Genomic DNA, 18402 nt, shown 5'->3' with positions numbered 1-18402 from the left:
ATGGTGAGATGACAAAACAAAGACAAAATTGTGAGATTTTTATATTGCTGAATGCATTTGATCATTATAATTCTAAGATTATGCCCTTCACTCTATTAGTACAAAAATGACCACCTCTTCCAAAATAATAATGAATGAAAGTTTGTTTTTTGTGTCAAGTTGAGAAAGTAAAGTCAGCCTTAATTTCAGGAGGCAAGAGTATTTCACTCACTTGAACAGAAAAATTCTTAACATCCTGTTAAAATTTCCAAGCACCCAGGTTTATAACTAAGGATTGTTATCAAAGCTGTTTCCATTGTTCATTTTAACCATATCTCAACAGCATGTGTGAGGGGTGGAGCACCTCACAAGGAGATTTTCCCTTGAGGCATCTGCCATAGGGATAGTCTAAAATGATAAAGAATTTGAACAGATTCCCATTCTCTCAAGGATTTCCATCAATAACTAAAGAGAGAAATTGGCTGTAGAGATGTTTATCTAAATTCACTTCACAGTCAATGGGCCAAATTCCAAATACCACTGGCTTTTCAAAGGATAAGACAATTTTATTGTACAGGTTTGTTTGGAGGAGAAAGTACTTGCGCTCGCGTGCATATGAATGAATGGATATAGGCACCAATACTTACAAGACGGGAGTGATGTTTATTTAGAATTGCATCTAAGAATAATTTAATGATAAATAAAAATTAGGTTCAAAGCCTATTTCTATCAATATCTACTACCAGCAACAGTGGCTTGTCCATATCTTTCTCTCTCTTTGTCACCCTTTTTAAAATCATCAGGCAAAATATGACAGCCCAAGTTAATTTACTGTAAGGAATCAAAAGAGTAAAAATGCACTGATGACATCACTCTATAGAAACCCCCTGAGCTTTTTAAAAAATATTTTTTATTAGATGTTGATGAAAATTTTATTTTATTTATTTATTTGTATGTGGTGCTGAGAAACAAATCTAGTACCTCACACATGCTAGGCAAGCACTCCACCACTGAGTCACAACCCCAGACCCCAACCCAAAGGTATTTATCCTTTCTTTTGCAACATCTGTATTTGTATCCTACAGAAAATACTTCTCTTTCTGTCACAATCTGACAGGACAACATTATCTTCTATGGCTTAAAAACAGAAATCCCATTTAACTTGGTGGTTGATAAAGACATTTCATTCATATCCCTTAACTAACAATAATTACTCTAATTTACCACATGAAGAAAGGGGGGGAAATACATTTATATTATGCAGCTTGTTTTGCATCATGGAACACTGGGAAGAGAAATGCTCTCACTCTTGAGATAACAAAATGAATTGTTAAGTCAAAAAAACAGTCCTAATCCAAATGCAAGGATTTGGTATACCCTCCCGATGTTTCAGTGTAGTAGTTAGGAGTTCGGGTTCTCCTATCACACTTCAGTTCAAATTCTGGTTTTGCCACTTAAATAACTTTAGGCAAAAATGTAAACTGTCTTAAAGTCTCACCCTCTTCATCTGTAAAAAGGGAGCACACATCAATATCTATAATCAGTTAATGTTAGCTGCTATCATTCTCCTCCTTCTCCTCATCAGCATCATCAGTAATCAATGATCAGCTAAGGTTTAGATGACAAATAACAAAAACATTCCAACTAATTTTATCTAAATAGAAAATAAGTTTACTGCAAGTGTACAGAATAGCACCTAGAAATCAAAATAAAACTAAATCAAGCTTATAAGCAATAGAAGTCAATACCCCAGGAATTAATGGACAGTTTGCTCTCTAAGCCATCAACACCAGGAAGAATCAGCTCCAAGCCTTTTCCATTCTTGGGTGAATGTATTCAAGATTCAGATTCCTTGGAAAAAGAGACAGAGAAACAAACAAAAGAACTTCTTTGGTCTCCTGACCACTGTTTGCCTAGGGAGGTTAAGGTGTTTGACTAATAGTCCAGATAATATTGCTCACAGTAGGGGAGGCTATTCCCCAAGGGAGAATTCCTTTTGGATTGGTTGTTGCTCAAAGAAGGAGGGTACAGAGCTAATGTATGTTAGTTCAGGTAGTTAGCTAGAGATGAATAAGAATGGAAAAGGGGAGAGAAAAGAGGGAAATGGCTATAAATGGCCCTTGACTAGCCCTCTGGATCCAGAGGACTCAACACCTGTCATGGAACATCATAAGGACATATGGGGTAGGACCATGAAAGAAAATCATCATAGTAAAGTGGGCAGACCATTCAGAACCACCAAATGGCACCACCAGTCTCCCTCCACCCCTATTTCATCAAAGGGATCCATTGCACTCCTATATAGATATGTGGAAAAACATCATGTCCTCAAGGTCAGGCAAGTACTCACAAGCTACTCTGAGGGTCAGTGGATGTTACATGACCTTTTGCCAGGGAGGCTAGGCCAGAAAGGGCAAAACAACTCAAGCACATAGGTGCATACTCTCAATTTTCACAGTGAAGGCGTACGACTTCTCCCTATTGGACAGCAGCTGCACAAGTACTATGCCCAAAGATGCATGTATGGCCTGTTACTCCAAGATTTTCTCCACCACTCCCACCCCACATCCTAACAAAAGCCCAAAGCTTAATCATTTCAGTGCATTTTGGTTCCCATCCTTCTCTCTGGGATGCATCTCACTTTCTCCTGCCTTTCTCTGGACTTGCAAAAAATCTGCTCTAATTACCATTCCTGCCTTGCTGTACTTTTTTTCTGCAACCAGGAAATTGCCCTAATCTTGGACATTATACCAAGAACCAAGGATCACTCCATGGCCAACTCTCAACCTCCAGTAACAGCTGTATTTACCAAACATTATTATACTATTACATCCCAAGAACCTACTATGTCAAGCTCAAACAAGGCTGCACCCTATTCTTTCTTTATCAGCGTCTCTCCTCAGTAATTATTATTTTAATATGTGCTATGAATTTTTAAAGTTGTTGTTGAAACTCATTTTGAGAAAAATAAGAAGGCCCCAGAGTTCTAAAGTATACATGTCCCATTTTTCAAAAATATGCTTCTTGCTGAAAAGAAATTATTTTGTTGAAAACTTTCCTATTAGAATTTCCAGAAAATTCATTGCTTTTATGGTCAAGTTATTTACCAGTGATTTGTGCTATTAAAAAGCACACAAAGCATCCACTGAAAAAGTTATCTGAAGATGACTTAAAGAAATAGTTGTTCTCTTCTAAACAAATCTATTTTTTATGTTCAATAAGATGATATTTATGCTCAGAAATTAGGATCAAAAGCAAGATTTTGTTTTGATAATATTTTTGTTGATAATGCTTCACTGAGAAAGGATTAAACAATAAAAAGCAATGGTGTAAGAATAATAATGATAAATAATAATGAAATATATGACCTATAATTGCATTAAAATTTTCTTTCAGCTTACTAGCTGAACAAATCCCAAATAATAAAATGCACAGAGGTTGATTAATATGGAGCCCCAAATAACTATGGAGTTTGGTGAAAACATTTTTCACAAAACTCAGAGCCGGGGATCACGCATTGTTGAAACAAATCCCAGTTCCACACTTAGCGGTTATGTGACACTAAGTAAATTTTTAATCTGCCAAAATATTCAGCCCTCACCTCATTTATATGATGAAATTAATAGGATGATGAGATATTTTCAGGACTTACTGATATGATGCATGGACGAAGCTTGACACTTTATGTGGCAAATGTAAGCACTCAATGATAAATGCTAATATTAATATGTACACAAAGAGGGAAAGTGAGTAGTCCTCTCTCTGAGGGATTGATTTTGCTGCCCAGAGGACAGAAACAGGGCAATTTATGCAGATATCTGCGGCCAACCTGCAGGATAGGTGGTGCTTCTGGAATCCAGTACATAGTAATGTAGGTAAACATACCACAATGTAGAGAAGAAGCCCCAGCAACAGAAACCCCAGTCAAAACACCAGTAATACCAAAGTTGAGGCTGAGTGAGAGGGACAGGAGAAGTAATGTGATACAGTGCAGAACCTGTAACAGATCTGGAAGAGGAGATACATTCAGAGCCAGAAAAGGAGATCTGGGGATAAGAGTCACAGGCTTCTGCCACATGTGAACTCTTGAGAAAGAGCTCTGAGCCTCAAGAGTCTCATTCATATGTGACATAATTCCACCTACCTAAAAAGTGTTTGCAGGCCTGGCATTCATCCTTAACCAAATCATTATGGATGCTCACTATCTACAACCAGGAGAACTTACTTCTCTAATGTATATCCACTATCTACCCTTATTATTAGGTACATCTAATAAGTATATGGCTACTATTCTTGTTACATGTTAGACCAACAGCTAGGTTTGAAGTTTGGCTCTTTAACATTAGCAATAATTGTACTTGGAAGGGTTAATTAACCTCAGCAAGAATCAGGGCCCTCTTATAAGGAAGCTATCAAATACCAGATTCCAAACTCAAATAAGTTTTCCCTGAAGGGCAGGGTTTTTCAATCTGAGATTCTCAAAACCTCTAAAATTAAAAAAAAAAAATCATCTAGGCACATTTTGCATGAGTATGCACATTTGCATGTATGCATAGGGGTGTGCATGGATGTTTGTATATATTTGTATTTTTCTCTAAGATGGTCCAAAATGACTAAGGATCACCGTATTACTACATACATTTTTAAACATAAAGTAATAACCAGGATACAGTAAAACTTTTGAAGAGATCATTCTAAGAGGGAGTCTAGGAGTCTGAGTTCTGCCTCTGCTGCAACCTTGGATAAACAAGTGGTAGCACCTCTTTGAGTCTCACCTGCAAAGTTGAAACATATGCATACAGTATCTGCCTAAGAGGGATCTTAGAGCAACAAAATGAAGCAATGCTTGTAAAGTATATTAGCAGAGTGACCAACATAAAATACACACTCACTAAAAATCATCTTCATGGGGCTGGGGTTGTGGCTCAGTGGTACAGCGCTTGCCTTGCATGTGTGAGGCCCTGGGTTCAATTCTTAGCACCACATATAAATAAAATAAAGGTCCACTGACAATTTATATATTAATTTTTTTTAAATCATCTTCAATGATAATGGCTATTGCACAGACTCCTACGTCCAGATGGTGGCAGTGGCTTTGGCCTTCTAATAGTATATGTTCAACTACCTATGACATACACTATCAGAAAAACTGCAGGAATTAACCAACAATTCTACCTACTAGCTCAGTCAGAGGATTCACCTAATCTGAAGCATGCCATTTATAATACCTGAACTACATCAGAAAGCAGGCAAAAGTAGTGTGTGAATCTGTCCACAAAACCTTTTCATACTAGAAAGCATTCAAATTCCTCTGACAAGCCCCCAGGGAATCCCTCTGGGTGTTCCAAAAACACAATAAAGTGCTTGATTGTTCATTACAGTGCAACAATTCTAAATCTGTCTCACATACACATAGGACACATGCTCCACAAGGACTTTTTTTTTTTTTTAATCCTTCATTCCCCCTGGTACTTAAGCAAACAAGACTTGCTTTTACATACAGGTAACCCAAATAATGCAGAACTGCCTTGAAGCTTGCATCTGCCTGAAAATAAACCCACACAGAATGACCCTGTAGGGATTTGCTAGTGTATTACACAGCAAAACAGTCTAAAATCCTTCTTCATCAGCCCATTCCTCCAACCTTCAAAACAAAAACAAAATCTCATTATCTCTTCCCACCTCTCAGTTGACCCCATCTCCACCTCAGATGCCCTCAGTGCCATCCTGCTTCCTCCTTGTCATCATACTCACCATGCTCATGCCACCTGTCCCTTCTCTTCAGGGTGTAACTTCTGAGAAGTACAGCCTAACCTGGATACCTTCCTCTCTTTGGAGGCAGCCCTATGGAGTTCTGAGTAATGGAATTCTCCACCTCCCTCAGGGGAGCCAACCACAAGAAATCCACCCCAACCCTAGCCCTGCCTAGGTACTCACTTAATGCTTCTTCCAAAGGCTGCATGAGAATGACCCTCCAAGTTCCTCTTAGCGTAGAACAGCACTGAGGTGACAAGGACCTCATCTGTTCTCTGCCTGGCTTGCAGGGCAAAGTCAATATTAATCAGAGTGCCCTTTTTGCTGCTGACAGACAAAGTAGATGCACTCATAACCAAGAACTTCTCACCAAACCCTCAGGGCTTTAAATCTTTTTCAAATAAACTGCAATTTGTAAAGAAACCCTTGAAATGATGTTGTGCAAAGAAGTTAAAGCGGGCACAGAAGGATGGAGTAACATTTCACCATCTGCCTGTGATAATAATACTGCCTCCACCTTGCAAACGTCTAATTGATTGGGTGACAGAAGCACAAAGATCCCGCCACAATCTAACAAACAAAGATTATTTCTAAATTGTACCTTCACATAGGAAGACTGCCAAGGTCGTGCTCAGAAGGACCAATTTTGAGCATATGAACTTTCTAGTAGCAGAATGATAGGAGTCCTGGGACACAGTTGGGCATGATTGAACCAACTTGCTTTATTATAGTTGCTTAGAGCAATGTCGAGCTAGGGCCACAAAGAGAGCAGATAGATACAAAATGACTTCAAGACAGTGTTTCCCACTGGCAGTATAGAAAATGCCTTAAAGCAATATGAATGGACATCTGTCTGGGTCACCTGTAAAGGAAGTCTGCTCTGGGCCACTTTACTCTCTCAAGTGTTGAGGCAGCAGACTTTTTCTGGTGGAGTCACATTATACATAGTGAGGTGACAAATAGATGCCCATGCTAGGGTCTAATGGGGCTTTAGACTTTATGAGGTGCCATGGTTTTCTATAATGGCAGAGCTCACACCTGAATTGAAGGGCTTGAGAACAGTGAACTGGCAGAAAAGAGAAGCAGTTTTGATTACACAAATTTCTTAAATTTCCTTTCCCTGCAGAGACGGCCCCAAAAAACATTCTGATCCAAGCCAAATAGAAAGGTGACTTAGCTTATTGTGTCTTACCCAGGTCCCCGTGATTGAAAAATCAAGGACCCCTGTTAAGTAGCTAAATTACAATCCGGCTTTTAAAAATTACTGTATTTTTCCTGTAGGTATCATATATTTATATATATTTATATATATTCCATATGTACCACATATTTGTATAGATAAATATATTTGCATAAATGTTGGGATTCTTGGAACTAATTAATATTAAAACTGGAAAAAAAGTCATCATTTCATCTTTTTCTTTAAACCAAGTGTTAAGGAGCTAAATAACCCTTTATTGGTAACTAATTATAAAAAGTTCTACTCTGGTCACAGGAAACCTATTTTCCAGTATGTATTTCTGTAAAATCAATTAGATTTATACTCTATTATTTATTTTTATTCTTTAAAACATGAAGTAACTTCTTTATTTTCACTATATATATTATTACTTTCTATTTATAGAAAATTATGTTGGTCTTGCATTCACAGTGGGGGTTCACAAATTCTGTTCTTTTTTTGCAGGGGAGGGTAATGGGGATTGAACTCAGGGGCACTCAACCACATCCCCAATCCTATTTTGTATTTTAGTTAGAGACAGGGTCTCACTGAGTTGCTTAGGGCCTCACTGAGTTGCTTAAGTCCTCGCTAAGTTGCTGAGGCTGGCTTTGAACTCATGATCCTCCTGCCTCATCCTCCTGAGCCACTGGTATTACAGGCACAAATTCTGTTTTAATAAGTGAATTAAAGTAAATAAAAGCGAGCAAGTTTAAAAATACATTAAAATATTTTTATTGAGATAGTAATAAAAGTGGTCTGTAGACTTAGTCCAATGCCACACAGTCTGGGATCAGTTCCTTATTAGCCCTAGTTCTTACCACTCCGACCAGTTTTTTTTTTTTTTTTTTGTATCAGGGATTGAATCCAGGGGCACTTAACCACTGAGCCACATCCCCAGCCCTTTTAATGTTTTTTTAAAAGACAGGGTCTCACTAAATTGCTTAGGGACTCACTAAATTGCTGAGGCTGGCTTTGAACTCGAGATCTTTCTGACTCAGCCTCCCAAGCTGCTGGGATTAGAGGTGTGCACCACCATGCCTGGCCAGCTATTTTTCCTCCAAAGCATGGATTTAGTGTGAAGGATCAGATAATAACTCTTCTAATTACTTAGAAGATCCTTTGCAATCACTTTGTCAACATATTTGGAAAAGGTTATCTATGCAGGAAAGGTCTGGTTTTCTTTACTGGAGAATAGCAGAATAAACAAAAAAAAAAGGGGGGGGGGCAGGGGGGGTTATCAACAGCAAAAAGGCAGGCAATCTTCCCACTTTCCCATAAGTTTGTTCTTTCTGCTCTTTCCAATGGTTGTGAGTGGCTCTACAAAACAATGACCTGGTTTAGCAGATAAAAGGCCAAGGTTCCTATGTGGAGTCATTTTAGTGTGTTTTGTTTTTTAATCTGTGAAACCCTTGTTTATTAGCATTGTATTCTTGAGCAAATGACCCTGAACCTGAATATCTATACTTCACAAATGAGATAATGAATGTCAGGCATTCAGCACAAAGCCTAAGATCAGGCACACATAAGTGCCCAAGAAGAGGTATTATGATTATTGTTGTTGCTGTTATTATTTTGTTTGTTTTGATAAGTGTATGCATTGTGAAATGATTACCACAATCATATATTCATCCCCTCACACAGTTATTTTCATGTGTGTAGTGAGAACATTTCAGGCCTATTGTTTTAACAACTTCCAAGTATATAACATATTAATATTAACCATAGTCACCATGCTAAACAAAAGATTGCCAGAATTTATTCCTCCTATGTAAAACTTTGCCCCTTTCATCATCTGTTCTCCATTTCCCAACCCATTTTCAGCCCTTGGCAAATACCATTCTACTCCCTGTCCCTCTCCCATAAATTTTGCTTTTCCTTTCTTTCAAAAATTTTATTTTAAGCCAGCTGCAGTGGCACATGCCTATAATACCAGCAGCTTGGGAGGCTGAGGCAGGAGGATCGCGAGTCCAAAGCCAGCCTCAGCAATGGCAAGGTGCTAAACAAATCAGTGAGACCCTGTCTCTAAATAAATTACAAAATAGGGCTGAGGAGATGGCTCAGTGGTTAAGTGTACCCTGAATTCAATCCCCAGTACCAAAAAAATTTATTTTTAAATTATAGTTGTATATGTTGATCATGTAAAACATGTCTTGAAATATGTGTACACTGTTGAACAACTACATTGAGCATATGTATAGCCTCACATGCTTTACTTTTTGTGGTAAGACACTTAAAATCTATTTCTATAGCAACTTTCAGAATAATACATCATTAGTAACTAAAGTCATTATATTGTACAATAGATTTAATTTATTCTTCCCACTTAAAATTTTGTATCCTTGAACTAATACCTCCATAGATGATGCCCTCATAACCATCTTAAAAAACCCTGATACTCTGCTTCTATGTGTTCAACTTTTTAAGAGTCCAAGTATTAGTGAGATCATGCAGTATGTTTTTCTATGCCTGGCTTATTTCACTTAACATCCTGTCCTTAAGATTCATCTGTATTGACTTAAATATCAGGATTCCTTATGGTTTGAGAGTAAATAATATTCTCTCTGTGTGTATATATGTCACATTTTCTTTGTCTGTTCCTCTGTCAATATTGACACTCAGGTTGATTCCATATCTTGGCTACTCTGAATAATGTTACAATGAACACGGAAATGTAGATATCTCTGTGACATAGTAATTTCACTTCCTTTGTCTATATTGCAGTGGTAGGATTGCTGGGTATATGGTAAATCTATTTTTAATTTTTAAGGAACCTCCACATTACTTTCCATAATGGAAATACAAGTTTACATCCCCATCAACAGTTCACAAGACTTGCCTTTTCTCCACACCTCACTAACACTCATCTATCTTTTGGTAATAGTCTATTTAACAGGTATGGTATGATATTTCATTGTGGTTTCAGTTTTCATTTCCTTGATGATTAATGATGCTGAGAAGTTTTTTCATATATTTGTTGGTCATCTGTGTATCTTCTTTTGAGAAATGCCTATTTTACTATTCTCTTAATTATTAATGATGTTCATTAAACCATATAACTATGGTGATTTTTACTACATCAGGAGATTTCTCCTAAAAAAATTACTGCTGCCTGAATAATCATTTGCCTTAATTAAAGGATACAATATTATTATTATTATTATTATTATTATGGGTTTTTTTTTTTCACACTCAGCTGTAGGACTTCCTTAAGTTTAATGTTGGTGTTGTGTGTTACATCTGTCAGTACAATTCACTTCAAGTCCTATCTCACTCATTTGCAAGGGCATCACGACGAGGACAAAGAGGGCATGCAGTGACGGGCGCCCGAGACCCTGCTCTACACTCTGAGGTTGGTGCGATGGTGGTATTTCTGAGAGGGGTCATCGGAGTACCAGTTCCGCCTCTTGTAGAAAGATGTCGTCATCCTATCTAAGAGTTTACTCTGGGTTTTATTGCAGAACATGAATTCCCTCAAGCGTCCTTTTCTTGCACCCGTCTTTTTCCATATATATATGGAAAGCAGAGCAGAGCAAACGACTGGCGTCTGCACGTGACTGAGCCGCCCAGGAGACACCGCAGTCAACACATGCACTCTTGGCACTATTCCTATAGGCTGAGGATGCCAAGATGTTCAGGGGCCGCAGGAGTCCGACCCGCAGCGGCTCTCAGGGAGCCAGCGAAGACCGAGGCTACCAGGTTGCTGCCCTCGCTACGAAGGCCGCGCTGGGTCTCGATACAATATCATCATCATCGTCGTCGTCGTCATCATCATCATCATCATTTATTCATTCAATACTTATTCAACATATATTTCATTCGAGTCACTGTTCTGGCACTTGGGAAACAGCTCTCCATATCAGAGCAAATTCCTTGCCCTATAGCTTATATTTAGGTGGAGAGAAACAGCGTACACAATAAGTGAATGTTAATTACAGTATATTTGGCAGTAATGAATGCTAGAGAAAAATGGACTATGACCAGGAAAAGGCATTGTTCCTTAAGGTAAGCAATTTATCTCCTAAAACACCTGAGTTTAGTGTCATGCAATTTGTTAAGATCTTTAGATATTACAGTCTTTGGGCCTCTGGTCTTCTTGATGTGATCTCAGAGGAAAGTGAGGCTCCAAAAAGTGAAAAGGAAAAATAATTCCCCCATCTACTTGCTGAAACCTAAATCCCTCCAAGAGTAAAAGAATAGAACAATGGTTTTCCCCTGTGGCAGCCATTGGTAGCCCATCAAACTAGACAATATGGTATGCCACTCCTTAGCATTATGGTAGCAGATATTATCAACTTTTCCTTTTTCCCAGTAAGCCCAAAACCAGCTTCCTAAAACTTCTCAGCAAAGTTCTGTAGACAAGCACTCAGTGATTAAAGTTAGAGTAAGAAATGCAATCTATTATCATCTTAGAGTTCAAAGTAAAGTTTAAGTGTAACTACAACTAGGAAAGATCATGCTGACTTGAAATTATACTTAACTAGTAAGTGCTTCACTCACAAGTGCATATTTTATAAGGTGTGGAGAACAGCTAAGAAAAAACGCCATAGGTATGTGGAGGAGGCATAGAATGCACAAGAAGGGAGGACAGACTTTAAAATCTCACCCACATTCATATCTCAACACATGTCATAAGCCATTTGTACACGCCCTCTGATTTGAAGGAATAACCTCCTTTAGTTATCTTAATCTCACACAGACACATAGCCTATAAATCATAGTGTTGACAAATGGCAGTTCTATTCTTCCAGTGGTTTAGGCCAAACACCCAGAGTCCATCAGCAAATTCTTTTAGTCTCACCTTCAAAAGATTAACAGAATCCAATCATTTCTTGCCAACTCCACCATTACCTTACAGGTCAAGTTACCACTAGGTATTGGCTGGAGGACCTGCAATAGCTCCAAGCGGTCTCAGCCTCTACCTGTGCTCCTGGGCTGTCTACCGTCATTCAGGAGCTTCCCCAAACCTAAGTCAAATCACATCCCTTCTCTGGCCAAAGACCTCCAGTATTGTTCCACCTCACCCAGAGAAAAGTCTTACAAGGTCCTTCATACCCATGTATGTAACTTTGTCTCAGGCCTCTTGTCCCTTGTTCCCTTTGCACTCTCCTCTCCAGTCCCCAGACCTCCATGTTCACCTCCAACAGGCCTGGGGTCTTTCTCCCTCAAAACCATTATACTTGCTGCTGTCTCTGCTTGGGAGGCCTCTTCTCCAAGGAGTTATATGGCTGCTTCCTCACTTCAGTCACATCTTTGATTACTCCAGCTAAAACAGCAAATCAGCCCCTACCTCCACACCTCTCTACCACGCCCTACCTTGATAATTCCTCATGGCATTCATTACTACCTGACCTAATGTTCCTCCTCCCTCCCTTCCTCCCTGCTTCTCTGCCTCCTGGCTTGCCTGCCTTCCTCCCTCCCTTTCTACCTTTAACTACTATTTGTCTCCCAAAAGAATCTGTTGAGGCTCAGAAAATAGTGCCCTGAAGTATGATGCTTTGACATGTGGGGCACTTTGAACTAAAGAAGAACCAAGGTCTCCCTGCCCTTCTGCCCTCCAGCCCCTAACCCCTTTTTCTCCTCATAAGCACAGGGAGGGGCTTTATCTGAATTTCCTTTATCTGACTAAAACCAGAAAAAGCATTCAACAGTTGAATACAATTTTCAAGAACTCCCTCCCTGGAACCCCATCAACCAGAGAAGATGAATTCCTATCACAGGAAGGGAGACTAAAGGTTGCTGCCTGCTCACCCCAGGGAGCCTCTGGCACAACAGATCATCTGTTCTCCTGAGGACTGATACCTGACAGGTTACCTATACAAGACAATCTGGGTTCACCATGGATTTCCTTCTCTCACCCCTCCACACACAACCTGTGGCCACGTCCCCTCCCATTCCTTTCTGTAGTTTAGGACACTATAAACTTAAAACACTTGGACTTTTTTTCCAGTATTATATTTTACAATGCTCCCATGTGTAGGCATGTTACAAATTTGCTTTTTCTCCTGTCCATCTGTGTTAATTCACTTTATTGTATAAATTCAAATTACTGAATTTTCAGGTAGAAGGAAAGTTACTTTTTCCCTTACAAATACAAACTCCCTCCAAATAAGGGCATGGCCTATTCTGTTTATTTTTGTGCCCAGATTAGAGTCTGTCCCAGGACAGGCATTTCAACAGCTTTGATAAAAAACTCAATCACCACCAAGACTGGCATCACGCCACAGCAGGAAGAAAACTCACATCTACAAAATACAACTGCTCTGCTTGAGTGGGTTAAGCTCGGTCTCCTGTAACAGTGGGTGATCAAGGTCTAAACACATAATGATAGTGCTGGGGTGATGGAAAGTGAAAGTCCTTTACTCTTGGAGGAAAGCTAGATGTTATCACATGCTGAATTTGCTCAGTGGCATTTAGGTTTTATAGCTATAAAATAGTATTCTTATTTCTTAAATTCTTGCTAGGAAAAAAAAAACAACAACTTTGATTTGCCAGTCTGAAACTCTCTACTTGCTTCTTCACTAAGTCCCTTAAAACAAACATTTTTATACTCAATTTTTGACAACACAAGGTTTATTAAAATAGAACTATTATGTTACTATAGAATAAGCTATATACATCCAAAGTTTTAGCATACTGTCAAAAGTTTTCCTCATTGAAACTGACAGCTATCCCTAAAGCAGAGGTTATTTTAAGCATATCATTCATTCATTTTTAAGCCTCAGCACCTTTAATCTTCAAAATGAATGGCTGCAATAGGCTATCTTAGCATTTGTTCCAAATTATGCATTCAATGAGGCAGGCAACAGGAACCAGTGGAAAGGGCTTGGAATTTGGAGTTTAGATCTGTCTCAGTCACTTAACAACCATATGAATCTCAATTTTTTTTTCATTTATTACTGGAATTACCTACATTGCCTAAATCACCTTTTAGAATCTTAAGGCATACATCTAGAGGATCACCCAAGACAAGACGGTGCAGACAGGGAGCTCATGGATATGGTTTACCAAGTTGAACAGAATGTGTGACACTTTGCAGGCACTTTGTGCATTTGTTGAAAAAAGGAAAGAATATATACATAGAAACACAAAACAAACTTCCCTACATCCTCAACTGCCAGGATTATTATGGATTAAATACAACAATGTATATAAGGACTTTCTAAAGCAATGTACATTGAATGAGCTTTTTAAATTCTAAAGTAATACAAGTGCTAATAATTTCTATCATAGATGGACTTCACATTTGCCCAGTGCAGCATTGGTTGTCTTATTAATTTAACAGCAGTAAAACCGGAGCTATTTATTGAAACCTTACTGTGTCCTAGGGAGACAAATATATAAAATTTTACCTTTTGAGTCAACTAGAATGTCCCAACTTAAGTTCTAGCCAGCAGAAATCAGAACCTGAGTCAACAAAACTCCCACACCAGCCAGCAGTCACTTAGCACTTAGTTATTTGCAAGGCTCTGTGTATGGTGTTTTGGAGACACAAGCTCATTTAATTTTCAAACAGCCTTTGAGGTAGCTATAGCTATATTTCCCTTTTTACAGAGCAAGAAACAGAGACTTAAAGAAGTTAAGTAACTTGCTCCAAGATCACAGTTAGTAGGTGACAGAGTCAAGATTTGAGTGACTTCAAAGTCCATGCCCTTAGCTAGTATATAATAAGCAATGCATTCATGTAAACTTAACACCAGATGTATGCTGAGTAATTTGGTGCTTTTATTTTTGTTCAAGGAAGAGCTGTTTTATCACTCTATCGGCACTGCCTTAATCTTTTTTTTTCCCCCTAAAGTGAAAATCTGTGCCTGGGAAAAAGGGAAGACTATGAGACAAGAATAGCCTGCAAAGGTAGGCAGGCCCAGTTTTGAGATATTCCTACATTGGCCCTTTTTGGTGTCTCAACTGTGCTGTCATATCCTGTAGGGCAATGTCAGATAGAAATGAGAATTGCCTCCCTTCCTTAAAATGCTATGTCCCTTTCTCAGGTACTCAATGACTAAATAAAATTCTTTTTATTTCTCTCCTTTTCAGGGCAAACATGTTCACTCCAGTCATTATGACCATGAGCTTGCCTGATTCACAAGCAGTTCCTAATTAAGTAGAACTATTGAATGTTGTGAGATATGAAATCTCTTGCTGCTAAATTGCACACAGGCTGAAAGCAATGAGAATTTGTTTAGATATGCACAGTGCTTTACATTTGGGGACCAGCAGTTACAGAGACACAGAGACCAATCATCATTAGGACAGCCCTATCTTTGCTGCCAAGAAATGAAGATCCTCACACAGAGCTACCTGCCCAGAATAATGGTCAAGAAGCTGATGAGAAGTTAATGAGACTATGAATCAAAATTTACCAAACTAAAATCCCCCCAAAGGCCTTGGCTTCTAGTTGTTTCTGTTTGACTTTATCTTGGCACTATCTAAAAAACAAGATAACTACATTTAGTTCTCTCCATTTATGGTCTATCTTTAAATAATTCTTTCATGTAACCATCCTGCCCTATTTCTTTTGAGGATAAATAAATAAAGAGGGTCAAAAGATATAATATAAAATATAAAATCCAAATGCTGAAAAAAGTCAACCATATTAGTCATTTCCCTAAATATATTTGTGTCTATAGTGCTCTCTTTAGGAAAATTAAGCATATAGGAAAAACAGCCACCATTTACTGAGGACTTAGTATGTACTAAGCTTCATACTGAATGCTTGACACCCATTAACTGACAGTTATATAGCCTAAGCCTGGCTCATTTACCAGTTTGTGATCTCACAGCACCAAGTATTTTCTGTCATTAAAGTTAATTGCAAACTGGACACCTCTGTCTTGGTGTGAACCAAGACTTCACTAGAACCAGGTCCATGTCTATTTTAGTTTCCCATTGCAACCGCAACTTCTAACATAACCCCTGATATACAGTAGATATTCCATAAACATTTGAGATTAATGTAGAAGTTAAGACTTAACACTACTCAGTTGACATAGCTGGTAAATAGTGAAATTCACTTCTGAATTCAAATTCCAGGGCCTGTGCTCCTAACCTGCAGCACATGGTCTCCCTCACAAATGGTCAGTCTTGCATTAAAAAACATCAAACAAGAAGCAAATAAGAGCAACTATTACTATCATCACAGTCCCAGTACAGATATTTAAAAGCAAAAGAAGTTTCTCTATGACTATTCAGGTAAAGGCTATTACAGAATAATCCCCAGTGGGTACAAAAGCATATTAGAAAGGTTTTAAGGATACTAAGAAATCATTCCCAATGTTTTCTCAGGGTCCCTTTCCATTTTTTATATTGTTTCAAGTTTATTTTATTATAACTAAATATTTAGGACTCAAGGGATACTGGCCAGTGGAACATTCAAAATTCTCAGTCCAACAAGGAATCTAGCAACAAGTGTTGTCTTGAATAACTTGTAGGAATAAAAGGAGAAAACAAATATGTAGCCCTAAACTGTACCTAGCACATAAAAGGATATATTAATAGCATTTATTCTTACTAATATTTGTCCAACTGTGTTTATTCCTATAGTATCTGTCCTACTGTGATTATTGGCATCTAGAAGCTCAAGATGTGGACTTGATCATACCCGGATCCCAGCTTGACCACTTACTCTGTCAGTCATTGGTCAGATGATATAACCTCAATATCTTTCCTCACTCATACAATAGAGATGATAATACCATCTACTTCACAAAAATGCTTGACATAGAATAGAAACTAGAGGGAAAAATAATAATTGGTGCCTATTTTCATCTTTTCCTCCTCATTACTTAGTCAACTGTGTGTGGACTAAATCTTGCCTTAGAACCTGGAAATCGGAGCATATATGTCTGTCTTATTTAATGCAAAATTGTAGCAAGTAGGTTCCATTCAGGTATCCCACCTCTCAAAATTGTAGCAAGTAGGTTCCATTCAGGTATCCCACCTCTCAAGGGCCCAGTAGTCTTTCTGTTCTCATTAAACCGTGAAAATACACACTGATTGTGTCCACCCTGCCAAGGAAGTCCAGGTTTGAAATCATGAGGCCAGGGACTCCCTATAACTTCTAAGACAAAGTTTATATTCTTTAGCATACCTCCCATTTTAAGGCTCAATATCACTTGGTCTAAACAATTTTGCGTTTCACATCATGGTCAAAAGATGCGCCTTCTCTTTAAGAATAGAAATTCAATCCAGTAGACTCATGAGGAATATTGAAATAAGACTTTTCCCTTTCCATCCACATGCAAACTTGTTTTGTCTTTACTGTAGCAAATCACCTATTCGTTCAGTCCAAAATAACTACCTAGCTGTTGTTCTTGGTGCTGAAAAAAAAAAAATGCTTGAGTTCACAGAATCCACAGCCTAATGGAAGAGATAGAGAGTAATCAAATGGAGCTATATGATAAATCTATAATACAATGGGAAATAAGTACAAAACAATGTTTTGTACTCTTAGACTGGAAAAGGAGAAAGCTGAAGCTTGGAGGATGGGTAGAAATTCACCAGATGAAGGGGGTGCACTGTATGTAGGAAGCCTGGCACTAGAATGGAACTGAACATCTGGCAAGAAGCAGGAGCACAGAGTAAGGGCTATGATGATGAAGCTGGAAAAATAGGCAGATACTGGTTATTTGGTAGAACAAAGATGATAAAGATCATGGGAACTAGACAAAAAGGGATGATGACAGAAATGAATGGATTCTAGAGATAGTCAGTAGATAAAATAACCTGCTAGCAGAATGGGGCAGGGAATGATGAGAGTGGTATTCAAAATGACTCTTGGGTTTGTGGCCTTTGCAAATGGATGGAGATGCCAATTACTAAGATCATTCTTAAAAATGCCTTGACACAGCTGAGAGGAGATAATGAAGTGATAACTACTTATAAACACATACAAATACACTAGAGAACAGATCTGGCTGGTACTTATGGCTTGTGGGAAAGCATAGGGCTGGGAAGAGCATCAATGCATTGTTAATTAGAGAAGAAGGAGAAGGAGAAGGAAAAGGAAAAGGAGTAGGAGAAGGAGAAGGAGAAGAAGAAATAGCTGAATCTACAATTCAAGAACCAGGAAATTTCCTTCAGTACCAAAACCACTTTCCAAACAGCCAAATCAATCTAAATATCAAACCAAAATTGAGGCACTTTAGAATTTTATCAGCTACACAAAAGTGGTTGCATAATATCATTAACTCTCGCCATTCCTAGTAATCAAAAATGCTTTAAGATTTAAAGGAGTGACTGAGAAAAATTATGGAAATTCCAGACAGGAAGATTATAATAGATAAATGGCCCATAGATTTTTTCCAGTGTTTCTCAAACATTTTCAATGAAGTCCCAAAATAACAAAGGAGATTATCTTAAGAGTCGTAGGGGTGCAATTTTAAGCTTCCCTCTACAGATGTAAATGGTTTTTGAAATCTAGTCTAGTGCTCTAAAATTTCATGCAAAGTTTG

The 18402-nt window shown here is 38.3% G+C and overlaps 1 protein-coding gene across 9 annotated transcripts in view; it reads right to left on the bottom strand.

Moving 5' to 3' along the window:
• Window positions 1-18402, bottom strand: part of Fhit (fragile histidine triad diadenosine triphosphatase) — a 1439263-nt gene that overhangs the window by 1290175 nt on the left and 130686 nt on the right. Inside the window, exon 1 of one of the 9 annotated variants that reach the window (XM_077795627.1) lies at window positions 1728-1797. The exons of the other annotated variants lie outside the window; for them this stretch is intronic. The gene's annotated coding sequence lies outside the window, so the exon portion shown is untranslated. Of the gene's footprint in view, window positions 1-1727; window positions 1798-18402 lie in introns of those variants that run through there. 9 annotated transcript variants of the gene reach the window in all.

Source organism: Urocitellus parryii, chromosome 3, assembly GCF_045843805.1.
Source record: "Urocitellus parryii isolate mUroPar1 chromosome 3, mUroPar1.hap1, whole genome shotgun sequence".
In the NCBI taxonomy this organism is placed as follows: domain Eukaryota; kingdom Metazoa; phylum Chordata; class Mammalia; order Rodentia; family Sciuridae; genus Urocitellus; species Urocitellus parryii.
The sequence above is the reverse complement of the archived record's forward strand: the minus strand, read 5'-3'. Positions and strand labels throughout refer to the sequence as shown.